We start from the raw sequence: 14,525 nt of genomic DNA on the forward strand, positions 1-14,525 counted from the left end.
CAATCGAAGACCATAACAAATGCATTAACATAAGTAATACTGATATCTCAACTAAATACATTAACTCTGATTAACTTACTTGAGAAAGGAAATCCACCATACATACTGAGACTTGAAATTGCACCACATTATCAGGATCAATTCAAAGGTATAGTCATATTTGTTTTTTATATACATCAATCAGAAGCTAGAGGTCATGCTCTAAATGCAAGCCATGATCAACAAGTTACAAGATAAAATATCCAGAAAATCCAAGATAGAGAAATCTGAAATGGAGAAGCCCAGAATAAAGAAATCCAAGATAAGGAAATCCATAATAAGGAAATCCATGATAAGGAAATCCAATTTACAGCACTGCATTAGAAGATCGAGAACTAGACTCATAAAAATATGAAAGACCCCAATGGTTTTTTAAAGAAAAGAAATCCAGAATAACATCATTCCAAACTACTGACAACAAATACGACCGGAACTATATGCTTCTCATATATATATATATATATATATATAAAATCATTCAGAGCAATGATCGGTAGAAATAGAATCATGGCACCATACACAATTTCTCATCGATTTCCAACAGGCAGAATATAACAAAATACCATAGAAAAACAGATCCATGCAGATTATAATCCAATCAGACTGACAACACATTCGTCTAACGTTAAGATCAGGGAACATTTTCATAATATAAGAATTCATCAATGATTAGATAGCCCCAATATCATTTTTGGTGTCAGATAATCTCATACCATATTTTAATAGAGATAATCACAAACTGTTCACTATAATTACCATGCCTGGTGGTTTAGTGGTTAAGTTTTTGTATTCCTTTGGTCTTGTGTTCGAATCCTCATGTGTGCAAAGCGGAATTTATTTTGATAGGTTAAAGTTTCTTAAGTTTTGATTGATTATATAGTTATTTAATGTAATTTTCTTTTATTTTATTCAAAAGGGAAGTTACATCCAAAATTTTGCTCACAGTTCCCTTATGTTTTTATTTTTGTTGTCTGTTTTATTTTATTTTTTTGCACGTTTATCTTTTTCGTTTTGTTTTTCTTCTATCACTCAATTTGAAGTTTTGGAACCTCTTTGCTATTCTGTTTGATTCCTCCATTAGCATCTTGTTATTTTCTTCTTTGTTCTCTTGTTCGATGTCCAAGCAAGTTTCGAACCGAGTAAGTAAAAATACCATTTTCTCTTTGAGATTTACATTGGTTTCCTTGATTCTTATACATATGGGTTGAGATTGAAATTCTTAAGGATTTAGTACGATTGTGCAATTGGGTTATAGGACTGTAGAGTATAAGGAAATCAATCGATTGTTAGTGCATGGTGTCATCTCTCAAGTGTGTTCTTGTACATTTGTAATTAGGGGTAATTTTGTGTTGAATTTTCATGATTTGCAGCAGTTCCGTAGAGGTTTTTGGATCACACGGGCTGGCACATGGGCGGTTTACATGGCCGTGTACCATTTAGAAAATTGGGTAAAATTGGTCACACGATTTGGGGAGGGTCACACGGGCTGGTCACACTGTTGTGTGACTCCTGATAGGAAAATTGACAGCGAGTTACACGGGTTGCACATATGGATGTGTGTCTCTACCATAAGAACATGTGCCTTGACCACATGGTCAGGTCTTCGCTACATTTAAATTTGACAATGAGCTACACGATTTTCCCAAACAAATGTGTCCCTCAATCACACGGGTGTGTGTTCTGTCACATGGCCTGGACCCCTCCACACGGTTGTGTGGCCCTATTTTTGCAATTTTTACACCTTTTTGGAAATTGTTCCGTTTTGGTTCCCAAGTGATTCCTAACTCATTTAAGCCTTTGTAAGAATGGATAGGACACTAATTCTATCTGTGGAAGGTTTATTTAGGGGTGTGCTACCCCTCAAATGCTAATAAGAATGTGTATTTATAAGATTCAATCTATTGTTTGCATGAGTGCATGGTGCCGTGATATACTGAATTTGGAGTATGTAAATGTATGGGTGTTTTAATTGGAAATTGTGTACAATTTCATTCCATTATTCTGTATCCAAAAACGAGTATGCCTGATTTTGTATATCTGTTGATTAATTTGTTCAGAATAATTATGTCTGATTCTGAATATGCATACTAATTCTGTTACTTGAAAATGATTTTGATTTGTCTGTATTGATTGTAATATTTGCATTTGGGTATGGGTTTTGTAACGGCCTAATTTTCAGTGGTGTCGAAAATGGTGATTTGTGATCACTAAATTCGACAAATAAGATTGAACAAGATAGTAATTTAATATTTATGAGTCAAGTAAGAATTTAGAAGAATTTGTGAAATGGTGAAATTAGTGAATTAAAAGAATTTATTAGGTCAAACGGGTCAAAAATGAGGTATCGAGACCTCAAAGTTGAAAATCGAGCTAAAATATTTTTATAAATATTTATGGAGTGTCATTGAGTTAGTATTAAAGTTTCGTTAGAAAATTTTAACGTTTGGATAGCTAATTAATTAAAAAGGATTAAATTGAAAATAGCGCAAAATTTGTTAAATTGTGAGTAAATAGCTTAAGTATTTAAAAAGATGGATTTAAAGAGCAATTAGACCCAAAGGTTAATGGCTGGACGGTTTGGGTATGAAATAAGCAAGAAAACAATGTGAACAAGGGGCAAAATTGGAAATAGCATAAAAGTTAATAGTTAAATAATGATGTAATTGAAAAATCTAGACATTTCTTCATATTTTCTCAGCCAAAACGCCATAGAAGGTCTGGAGAAAGCTTGTTTTTCATATTTTTACATCATGTGAGTTTAATTCTTACTTTTCTTGATAATTTTTATGTTTTTATGACTTTTACAATTAGGTCCACTTGTAGAATTCATTAGTTTTTGATTTTATGGGTGAAATTGGAAGTTACCCTGGATGGATAAGGGAATTTTATGATGAATTATTATGAAATTTAAGTTCTAATTTCATATTAAGGTGGTTTTATTAAGTGATTTTGATAGGAAATGATATTTAAGACCTAATTGTGAAAAAGTTGTGAATTGAAGGTTTCTGTTGAAATTAAGAATATAAAAGGTTTTGAAATAGTTTATAATGATAAAATAAAGTGTTAATTGAGAAAAATTAGTTCAATTGATGGGTGAATTGAGCAGGGACTAAATTGTGAAAATGTAAATTTTGGGGTAAAAGTGCAATTTCGAAATTTGAACAGCATAAATTGTGAAGTGAAATAGAATTGAAATGGATGCTAATGAAGGAATGATTTTATAATTATAGATCAAGAAAACGAACTGAATCGTGGAAAGGAGAAAATTCAAGAATAGTCCCTGAATTTCTACGACTTTTGCAAATTAGTCCAGGTAAGTTCATATGGCAAAGTTCAATGTTTTGTTATGAAAATCTTATGATTGTTAAAGTATTTTATTGTTGATGAATACTATCAATTTGCATTAACTAATAAATAATGTGTAACTAAAAGTACAAATTAGTAGGAACAATGGATTTGAGTGCTTCTATTCTGTGACCCTGATGAATTGACGAAAAATATGTGATAAGTGCGCCCATTTAAGACCATAGCTGAGCTATGGCATCGGTGCAATGTGATAATGTGACTCCGTATAAGACCATAGCTGGGCTATGGCATCGGTATAATGTGATAATGTGATTCCGTATAAGACCATGTCTGGGATATGGCTTCGGTATGATATGTGAACCGTGTAAGACCATGGCGAGGCTATGGCTTCGGTGTGTGATGCGTAACAATGTGAAAGTCCATAGTTTACTATGGACTTGTGATAATGAAGCACTAAATTCCCTTATTGTTCCCTAATTTGACAATGAAGTAAATGAGAAATGGGCCTAAGGGAGTTAAATTGTGAGTAGCCATATGGAAATTATTCCAATGAGTTATTAATGAAATTGTGATTTGGAGGATGAAATAGTTAAACTAATAGATATATGATTGTGTACGATATTTGATATGATTTGTGTTTTTATGCCTATGAGCTTACTAAGCTTCAATAAGCTTACTTGTGTGTGTTTAATATTTTTATGTAGATTGACTTGAAGTGAAGTGGGTAGATCGGATCAACACAACAGGGCACACTATTCAGATCAACTCCGGTAGTTTTTGTTTTATGTTTAAAGATTTATATGGCATGTATAGAGTTTGAATGAATTGAAGTAAAGATGTTATAAACTAGTTAACAATATTTGTACTAAAACAGTTTTTGGTAAGTAGCAGTAGTTTGATTTGAAAAATCACTAAAAATAGTAGAAATGTAATTAAATAATGAATAAGTTATGGAATCGAATCTTGATGAGTCTATTTTCATATGGAAGAAGCAAAACAGGTATATGAGCTATATTTTATGAGATGTTTAAATTTTTGTGAAACAGGACCAGAGCGATTTCTGGATCCCCTGTTCTGACTTTGGAAATTCACCATAAATTTTACAAAGATAATTATAAGTCATACTTTATATATACAGATTCCTTATTGAGTCTAGTTTTATTAGAGACAAACAGCATAGTCATTGAATCTCTGTACAGAGAGATATCTAATTCGTAATACACAAAGGTCAGAGTAGTCAAACCCTGAAATAGGGGAGATTTTAACTAATAAACTGTACTAATTGGCTTGACCAAAAATTCTAGAAAAAAATTGGTAAGTAGATATATGAGTATAAATTTGGGGAAAATTTACGGATTTTGATTTCTAGTTTTATAACTCAAGATATGAATTATTTAGAAACTATGACGCAGTTGGACAGCTTGTCTGAAAAGTATGATATAAATTATCTAAATTTGGTTAAGTGCTCAAATAAGTTTAGTAGTGCCTTGTGCTCGACTCCGGCAACGGTCTCGGGTAAAGGGCGTTATAGGTTTGGGATCTGAATGATATGAATACGAAGTGTGGGAACTATGATTTGGCAGTTTTAACTGCATTATTTGATTTGGCAGTAAAACCGCAATAATTCAAGTCGAAAATGACCACAAAATAGTGTGAATTGGTTGGATGGGTCCATCATAACCCAAAACTGGTGTGTAAGGGATGGAAGGGTCTAATGAACCCTATTTAGTGTGATGGGATGGACAGAAATGGTGTATAGCGGTTGGATAGAGGGAATTTCATTGCATTTGTTCTACATCTGAAGATGTATTATGTATACGTCTGATTTTAATATTTGCGTACTGATTCGCTTATTCATTGTGTATATATATTATAAATTATCTAAAATCTCTATGTGTAAGTGTAATACCCCATACCCGTACCTGAGACCGGGATAGGATACGAGGCATTACCGAGATTTTCAGAATAATTTCAATTAATTTATATTATTTAGTATTCATTTTCATGTTTCATGTAATATCCTTTTCATATATTCAATTCAAAATATCATATAAAATATGATACAATACTTAATTTGTCATATTTACATGCTCATTTAGGATATACGAACCTACCTGACGAAATTGCAGAAATACCAATATTTAGGGGTATATTGGTAATTTACCATTTTCCCAAATTTCACCCAATCTTAAATTGATAATTTCATTAAATTTATTAATTTAAATAATAAAACAATTCATTCCCTTCAATTTAGCCATTTTTGACATTTTTACAAAATTACCCCCTAAAGTTTTACTTTTATTCAATTTAGTCCATGAGTTTAAAACATGCAAATTAGCCATGCTAACTGAATATTCATATATATTTTCCTCCTCCTCCTCTCCATTCCACATCCTTAATGTATATAACACACTTGTAAGTAACATTATCTATAATTTCTATTATTTACTTTTATGGATATTCAAGTTGTCCATCTGTGTCATAGTCACTAAATTATTTATATCTGGAGCTATAAGACTCCAAATTAAGATCCTCTAATTTTCCCTGAAACTAGACTCATATATATTCTTACCATAAAATCTTCAGAATTTTTGGTTTAGCCAATAAGTACATTTTATTCTTTAAAGTTATCCCTGTTTTGTTGTCCGACAGTTTCGACCCTTCTTCACTAAAAATTAATTATTTCACAGTAAAAAACTCGGATAATATTCCCGTTGATTTCTCGTAAAAAGATACTCATTATGGATTCTAAACATATAACTTTAGGCCTCTAATTATTTTTCTCAAATTTTTGGTGATTTTCCAAAGTAAGAACAGGGGAACCCGAATTCATTCTAACCTTGTCTCACAAAATTCATTATATCTCATAATTTACAATTCAATTGCTTATACTGTTTCTTCTATAATATTTAATTCCATATTTTATTCATCGTCTAATTCAATTTCTAAAATTTTTGGTGATTTTTCAAAGTTAGACTACTGCTGCTGTCCAAAATAGTCTTAGTGCAAAATGTTGATTTTCTACTTTTAGTTTCAATTTAATCCTAACTAAATTCACTTACTTTTCCATCTTAATTCATACTTTACTTCTACTCAATTTTTAACCAAACTTAGACATAATTATTTATTTTTCATCATAAAACTATAATTTTGAAATTCTTTCAATTTAGTCCTTAAAGCATAAAACTTATGAATCACTTTACAATTCAATCCTTATTTCATTTCTAACTTAAATTTCTATCAATTTAGCCCTTAATTCATCTTTTTGTTCAACTTAATCAACACATAAAAATTCATTAATTTCCTAAATTTTGATATAATTCATGTAGTACTCTTCTCTAGAATTCCATAAACATCAAAATTGCAAGAAAAGGGATTAAATTGACTTACCTAGTAAAGCTTAAGGCTTCAAAAACCCCAATTTTCCTTTTATTTTTCTTTCCTTCCCTTCTTTCCCCTGTTTCGTCTCATTCTCTGTTTCTTTTTCCTTTTTTTTCTTTTTGTTTTACTTTATATATATATAATATATAATAACAATAATAATAATAATGACTTTATTAAATATCTACTTAATATCAAATATTTATTTTACACTTGGGCACACATATATTATTACATTTGTATTTCATCCTCACCATTCATTTGTCATTTTACATTTATTTATCATATAAATATATTATAATATAATTATTTATTTAATAAATATCTTTCACTAAATAATAAATATTCATTTAATATCAAATACATATATTACAAATGTATGTATTTTTTATTAATACATTTGTACCAAATCATTACCATACCCTTGTCTTTATTTAATCTATTCATCATATAATATCAATTTAACAATAATAAATACATTAATTATTTACTTAAATAATAAGTAAATACATACATGTATTACAAATGTATGTATAATACTTATTACACATGTATTTTATTTTTCCATACACTTGGCACTCCTTTGGCTTATTTACTTATTTAGTCCTTTCAATTTCTTTATCCTATAATTAAACTTTCACACTTTATTCAATTTAATCCTTTTATCTAATTATCCTTTATTTAAGCTAATTTGCTTCATTAAACTTTAATTAATCACTCTCTTAACTTCGTAAATATTTTTAATAAATATTTACAAATCTATTTTTCAGAAACAGAGACCCGAAAATGCACTTTTTCGATAACTGTAAAAATTCGGGTCATTACAGTAAGGATGTTCATTTGACATCATTTATTTACGATTGTTGTAGAGTCGCACTGGGATTTCGTAGCTCACTCCCTCAGTTTTCTCTTTTCAGGTAGAATGTGAGGTTAGGTCTCGGACTCAACAAATTGGAGAATCTCAGTATATTTCCATTCTGGTTTGTTTAAATAAGTTTTCTATAGCACTTGTTCCGATTCAGTTGGTTTGTAAATAACTTTAAGTAAACTACGATATGGGATTTTTTTGTTTAAGTTAACTTAATGATTTTAGTACTTTTATGTCGTATTACTTCAATAATATGATTACCAAATCCTTTTTTGTTTCAAAGCTATTACACAATTATTTTATCTGGTTTTAAGATAATTGAATGACATTTGTTTTGAGCCATCTCGGTGGCCAATGTGACCTTTAGAATCAGGTCGAAACTTCTAGGCCAAATTTTGGGGTATTACAAGAACCTTCGGTGCATCCCACGTTTTTCTAGAACGTCCTCAACATGCCTAATAGTCAACTTGTGAACCCCCGTCCAATGTCACTTGTGACCAGCCACCCGTGAACCACCATTCAAGCCAACTAAAGAAGCCACCCACTAAAAGCAACCCGGTACAGGCCCTCCTTAAGGACCATTGAGGAACCTCTAAGGCATAACAACCTTATACCAGCTCAATAAGGGGAATGTCATAGAGGAACACATAATATTATACATGATGACAACTAACATGCAAAAAACCTGCCACTTAGTCGACCACCTAGTCAGGCCTATCATTGTATTATCAGTGACATAGCACTACCAGATAGGAACCCTCCTCTATATATACCTTAGAGCATGAAGGATCAATCCTTTTTCCTCTTTAAAAAGAAAACCTAGCATTCTCCTTCCATGTTTTCCTCTCCCTTCCTCTTCCCTTAGCTTCCTACTCTAGTTCTCTACCTATCATAAGTGAAGCGGCCCTCTAGTCACAACCACCTCCTCATTGTTGTCTCCTCATTGTTGATTCATTGTATCAATAGTACAAACTCATTACCACTCCACCTATATTCATTATTAAATAAAATTTTAAAAAAATATTTTTACCATAAAATATTTTCTTCCACCCATATCGTAAGCGTAACAAAATGTAGTTTATTTAAAGTAATATATATTTCATTTTATAAAAATATCAAATATCTTTTTAAATACAATATTATTATCTATTTGGATGGAAACAAGTTAGGTTTTTCTTTTTGGCCAAATTAATTACATCTTTATCTATTTACAACACTTCTTCCATGAATTTCTCCCTACAGGAAGTGTTTTTTGCTAGAATGGTAAGAGACGCGCTTTCCCCCATCCTGGCACGCCAACAAAAATACTATCTATATCCATCCAATTAAACTTCAAAGAAAAATATAAGAAAAATTAATTGTTGGATTGAATTTCGAAAATCCAAGAATCAAATGATGATAAAAATTTGAAGTAGAAAAATCAACCCAACAAAGTAAATTAATTCAAGTAAATTTGATGTCGTTGCTTGAATATGGTTAATGAGTATTTATTTTTTTGTATAATTTTTTTTGTTTTAATTTTATATTAAACATGTGAAACATGTAACATCCTGATTTCGGGCCTAGTCAGAACAGTGGCTTCGAGACCACAAATTCGATAAGGAAAATTTTATTTTTATTATATTTTTATGGTCTAAAATTTCATGAAATGATTTTTTGAAAATTTCGTTCAAAAATTTTGACGTTTGTGCACTCAATTTGGTCAAAAGGACTAAATTGTAAAAAGTCCAAAAGTTGAATTCTACATGTTAGAAGTGTCTAATTGTTATGATTTTTTAAATTAAAGGTCCTTAAATGGTAATCATACCATTTTTAAGTTTTTAGACAAAAATGGACATGGTATGATAGGTTTTTAAAAGTTTTTCATTAAGGGTATTTTAGTAAATTGGTAATTAAATGAATTAAAAAGCCAAAAATAAGCCAAATTTGATCATCTTCTTCCTCATGGCCGAATTTCTCATGAAAAACGCCATGGCTAGGGTTTTCAAGCTTTCCAAGCTCATTTGTAAGTGATCCCGAGTCCCCTTTTTAATGTTCTTTACATTTTTGAAATCCCGGTAACATGATCTACTCATTTCTACCATTATTTTGAGCTAGGGTTTGCGCTTAAAAATTTATCCATGAATGATATGCATGTATTTTGATGTTTAATGGTAGAATATGAAGCTTGAAATTGTGTTAAACAACTTTTGCTAAGCGATTTTACGTGAAAACGAGTAAAACGACATAATAGGCAAAAATACCTAATATTCACAAGTACATGTTAGAATGAGAATTTGATGTTTCCATAGAAGGGAAAAATGATTAGCATGTCATAAAACATAAGAAAACAGGATGAAGTTTAATTTTCGAGCCTTGGAGAAAAAGTGCAAATATGCAAAAGTTTAGGGGTCAAAATAAAAATTTGTAAAAATATGATTTTTGGACCCATATGAATAATGTGACTAATTATTAGGCTAAATGTGATATTATAGATCAAGAAAATCGTGATTCGGGCTTAAATCAGGAAAATACAAGGTTATGGACTAAAATGGTAAATTGTCGTTTCTGGATTGAGATAAGTTCGTGTGCTAATAATAATGCAATACCATGCATGAATTGTAATTCTCTATTTATATGGCATAAATTGTATGATTTAATATGTTTAACAGAAGTTGATGGATGGTGTGTATGATATGGAAAAATGTAATGCTTGTTGTGTCATGTGAAATTGAATGGCAAATTATTGTTACATGAATTAAGTGTTAGATTACTATTACCTGGGTTGTATGAATTGCTACACGGTTGTACTTGGCGAGATTTCGACAAGTAAGTTCGGATGAGCTCTTCTAAGACAAATTTGCATAGTGCATTGTCATGAGACAAATTTGATGATTGAGTGCATGTGATAGGGAATTATCCTATACTTGGAATGTATGACTAAGTGTGCCCATGAAAAATAATAACTTTTATATTGAGCTCCATTGTGGAAAATGAGTAAGGGATCTATGAAATGGTAAGTTCATGATAGTTGAAAATGATCTTATGATAGTGATCATTATATTATACCAAAACAGATTTGAACAGCAGCATTGGTCCAACTTTGAAAATCCACTAAAAATAGTGAAAATAAGTTAGAAGTTTAATAAAATATTAAATTAAATCTTAACGAGTCTAGTTTCACATTAAGGAAACAGTGAAAGCAAAATAATTCTGTATCATGAGATATTTGAATTCTTGTGAGACAGAGTTGGAGTGATTCCAGACTCCCCTGTCTCAAATTTGGAAAATCACTAGAAATTGTACAAAAATAATTATGAGTTAAAATTCATATTAATGGAATCCATAATGAGTCTACTTTCAGGAGAAAGAGACAGGAACATTATCCGAGTCTCATACTAGAAGATAAATAAATTTTAGTGAAGAAAGGTTGAAGCTGTCAAATAGCAAAACAGGGGAGACTTTGAATAATAAACTGTACTTATTGGCTAGACCAAAACTTCTAAAAATTTTATGATAAGAAGAGATATGAGTCTAGTTTTTGGAAAAATTAACGGATCTTAATTTTTAGTTCCGTAGCTCCTGATATAAATAATGTAACGACTATGACTCGGGAAAAATAGCTTAGCTGGAATTTGACTAAATAGAAAGAATATGAAATATAACATGTTATCGCATTACTTATTATTTTCATGCGAGCTTACTAAGCATAAACCTCACTCTCTCCTTTCCATTTCTTTTAGCTTTGTCAAGTCAGCTCGGAGTTGTAGATCGTCGGAGGCAGCATCACACTATCGAGCTATTATCCTTGGAGTACTAGCATGTGTACGTGAAATGTTTTTATGCGAGTGGCATGTATTGGTTTATATTGATTTTTTGTTTATACCCATGAGATATGGCTTATAAAGATTTTGGCTTGTAAGCCTATTTATCCATGATATGTGTTAATGTCTTGTGATGTGGTTATCTGATTGTACTTGTTCACTATGTATGAGAAGTATATGACATATGTACATGATGAATGCCATTGAAATCGTGTATGAGTGTGTATGTAAAGATGACAAAAAGGCTTGGAAATTAGCCTAAGTCTTGACAACAAGGGTAGAGACATGGTCGTGTGTCTTAGTCGTGTGGAGGACACGGCCTCTGGCCACGGGTGTGTGCCTTGGTCGTGTGCCCTTAAACGGTTGCTGACGTTATAAATAGAGAGTTACACGGGCTGAGGACACGGGCGTATCCCAAGCCACACGGACGTGTGTGACCACACAGCCCAACCCACACAGGCGTGTGACTCTCCAAAGCTAGAAAATTGGTTAAGTTGCCTAAAGATTTTCAAAGTTCTCGATTTAGTCCCAAACCACCTTGATGTATGTTATAGGCTTCGAAGGCCTGTATAAGGGACAATATGCATGTGTTTGAAAAGTTTTAATTTTGGGCAAAATTTGGTAACCCGATTTTGTATGTTTGTGAATGTTTAAGTCCGATAATGCCTCGAACCCTTTCCCGGAGTTGGATACAAGTAAGGGGTGTTACATTTAGTGGTATCAGAGCTATGGTTTAGTCGATTCTCAGACTAACCTAGCATATGTATGAGAGTCCAGCTATACATGCCACCGATCCGTGATTGTGTGATGTCTCCCGACGTGTATGAGAGCCACTTTGTTTAGACAAAGGTACTCTCCAACCGAGCTACACCGACCATGTTGAATGTGATGCTAAAATATTCGAATAAAGTATAGTCGTGACGAACTGAAACTTGGAAAGGTATGAATAAAGATTCATGAAATGTGTACATGGTGAAATGAGCTTATCTATGATTAATAGATAATTCTATGATGTAAATGGTTGATTTGCTTGAGTGAATGCATGTGTTTAGATAACTTATCAAAGATATAGATGGAATCAATATTCACGTACGCTTATATAAAAAAATCATGGTTGATAAGCTCGTATAGCTTAAGTAAATGTGTTAAATTACTTGGACTGATTCATATGATTGTAACGATATGTCTAAATGATAGTGTACGAGGTAAAAGTATGGATTGTGATAAGCTTATCTGTGTTTGTTGGCCCATGTATTATAACACCCCCTACCCGTATCTATCGCCAGAATAGAGTACGAGGCATTACCGAGAAGCACGAAACACTTACAGATAATTTAAATACATTTTCATAACAATTTGTTTCGATTTCATACTATTTCAAATTTAAGCTTTATTCACTAAAGTATTTGAAATATCATCTTTATGCAAATAGCACACATGAGGTACATAATTCTATAATTATGAATGAACACATTTATCAAACATATTCTATGTTTTTATATATATCATAGTTTCATATTTCCATGTATCAATTACTATCACTTCCTCGTATTTCAGACAAATACGTGTAACAATTCATAAATATGCAATTCATTAACTCTTCCTACCAATTACGATTTAAATTGCCAAATCACTTATTGAGCCCAATTTCAATGTTCACTAAAATTTATCATATAAATTTTGATGTACGTATTCATCAATAAATTCCATGTACAAATATCATCATCTTATATTTCCACATACATTTGCTTTCCACGTTTATGAATTCAAATAGCATATACAATACATACCAATGTATTTCAAGTACGTTTTCATGATATTTCATTTCGAACTCAGATTATTTCATACTAGAAGTTTTCTCATTAACTCATTTGGAGTACCAGTTCATACGGATAATACACTCAAGGCGTAGAAATATATAATCACAAATGAATTCATCCATCAACCAAGTTTTATGCTCATGTCTCATCAACTCGTATTTCCTTATGTCACATAATTCCATGTAATACTTACCAAACTTCTTCAAATTAGTGAACATCTTACGGAATTGAGTACTTCGTTTTTTTTCGATTCTATAGTTCAACTATGGTCTTACACGTCTTTACACAATGATGCCATAGCCCAGCTATGGTCTTACACGTAATCACCTATCTCACTGATGTCATATCCCAGATATGGTCTTATACAGTAGCATATATCACACTGATGCCATATCCCAGATATGGTCTTATACAGAAATCACTTGTCACTTGTCACTTGTCACTTGTCACTTGTAACCAAAGCTACCACTATTCATTGATTAGGTAGCTGGTGCTACCATTTTTCACTGATCAGGTAGCCGGAGCTACCACTTTTCACTGATCAAGTAGCCGGAGCTACCACTTTTCACTGATTAGGTAGCAGAAACTACCACTTTTCACTGATCAGGTAGCTGAAACTACCACTTTTCACTGATCAGGTAGCTGAAGCTACCATTTTTCAGTTGTCATTTGCCATTGATCAGATAAGTGTAGCCGAAACTATCACTTATCACTTTCACTTGTCCTTAATCAGATAAGTGTAGCCGAAGTTATTGCTTATCACTTTCATTTGTCCTTGATCAGATAAGTGTAGCCGAAGCTATCACTTATCACTTGTTTCCATGGTCCAACCATGGTCTTTTCCTTCAATTCATCTTGTCACTGAACTGAAATGCTCAATTTGATCATTTATTCAATTTTCATGCTTTTACATTATTCACGATTTTATCATCAATACATATGAAATAACTCATCATAAAATTCATAAAATTAACAAATAATCACTAAAATTTAGCCATATAAACTCACAAGTTCAATTTTTGTATTATAACGATAATCATAATTTCATAATAAATATTCCAAAATGAAACATTATATCATTTCTAATCCAACACTCATCGATTATAACCGGGCATGTGATCAATTTATACACGAGTCATTCATATATATGTATATTGTTCCTCCTCCTCCTCTCCATCCACATCCTTAGTATAAACAACACACTTGTAAGTAACATTATCCATAATTTTCATTATCTACTTATGTGAATATTCAAGCTATCCATCTGTGTCATAGTCACTAAATTATTTTTATCTTGAGCTATAGAAC

Source organism: Gossypium arboreum, chromosome 9 (genome assembly GCF_025698485.1).
Source record: "Gossypium arboreum isolate Shixiya-1 chromosome 9, ASM2569848v2, whole genome shotgun sequence".
Classification (NCBI taxonomy): domain Eukaryota; kingdom Viridiplantae; phylum Streptophyta; class Magnoliopsida; order Malvales; family Malvaceae; genus Gossypium; species Gossypium arboreum.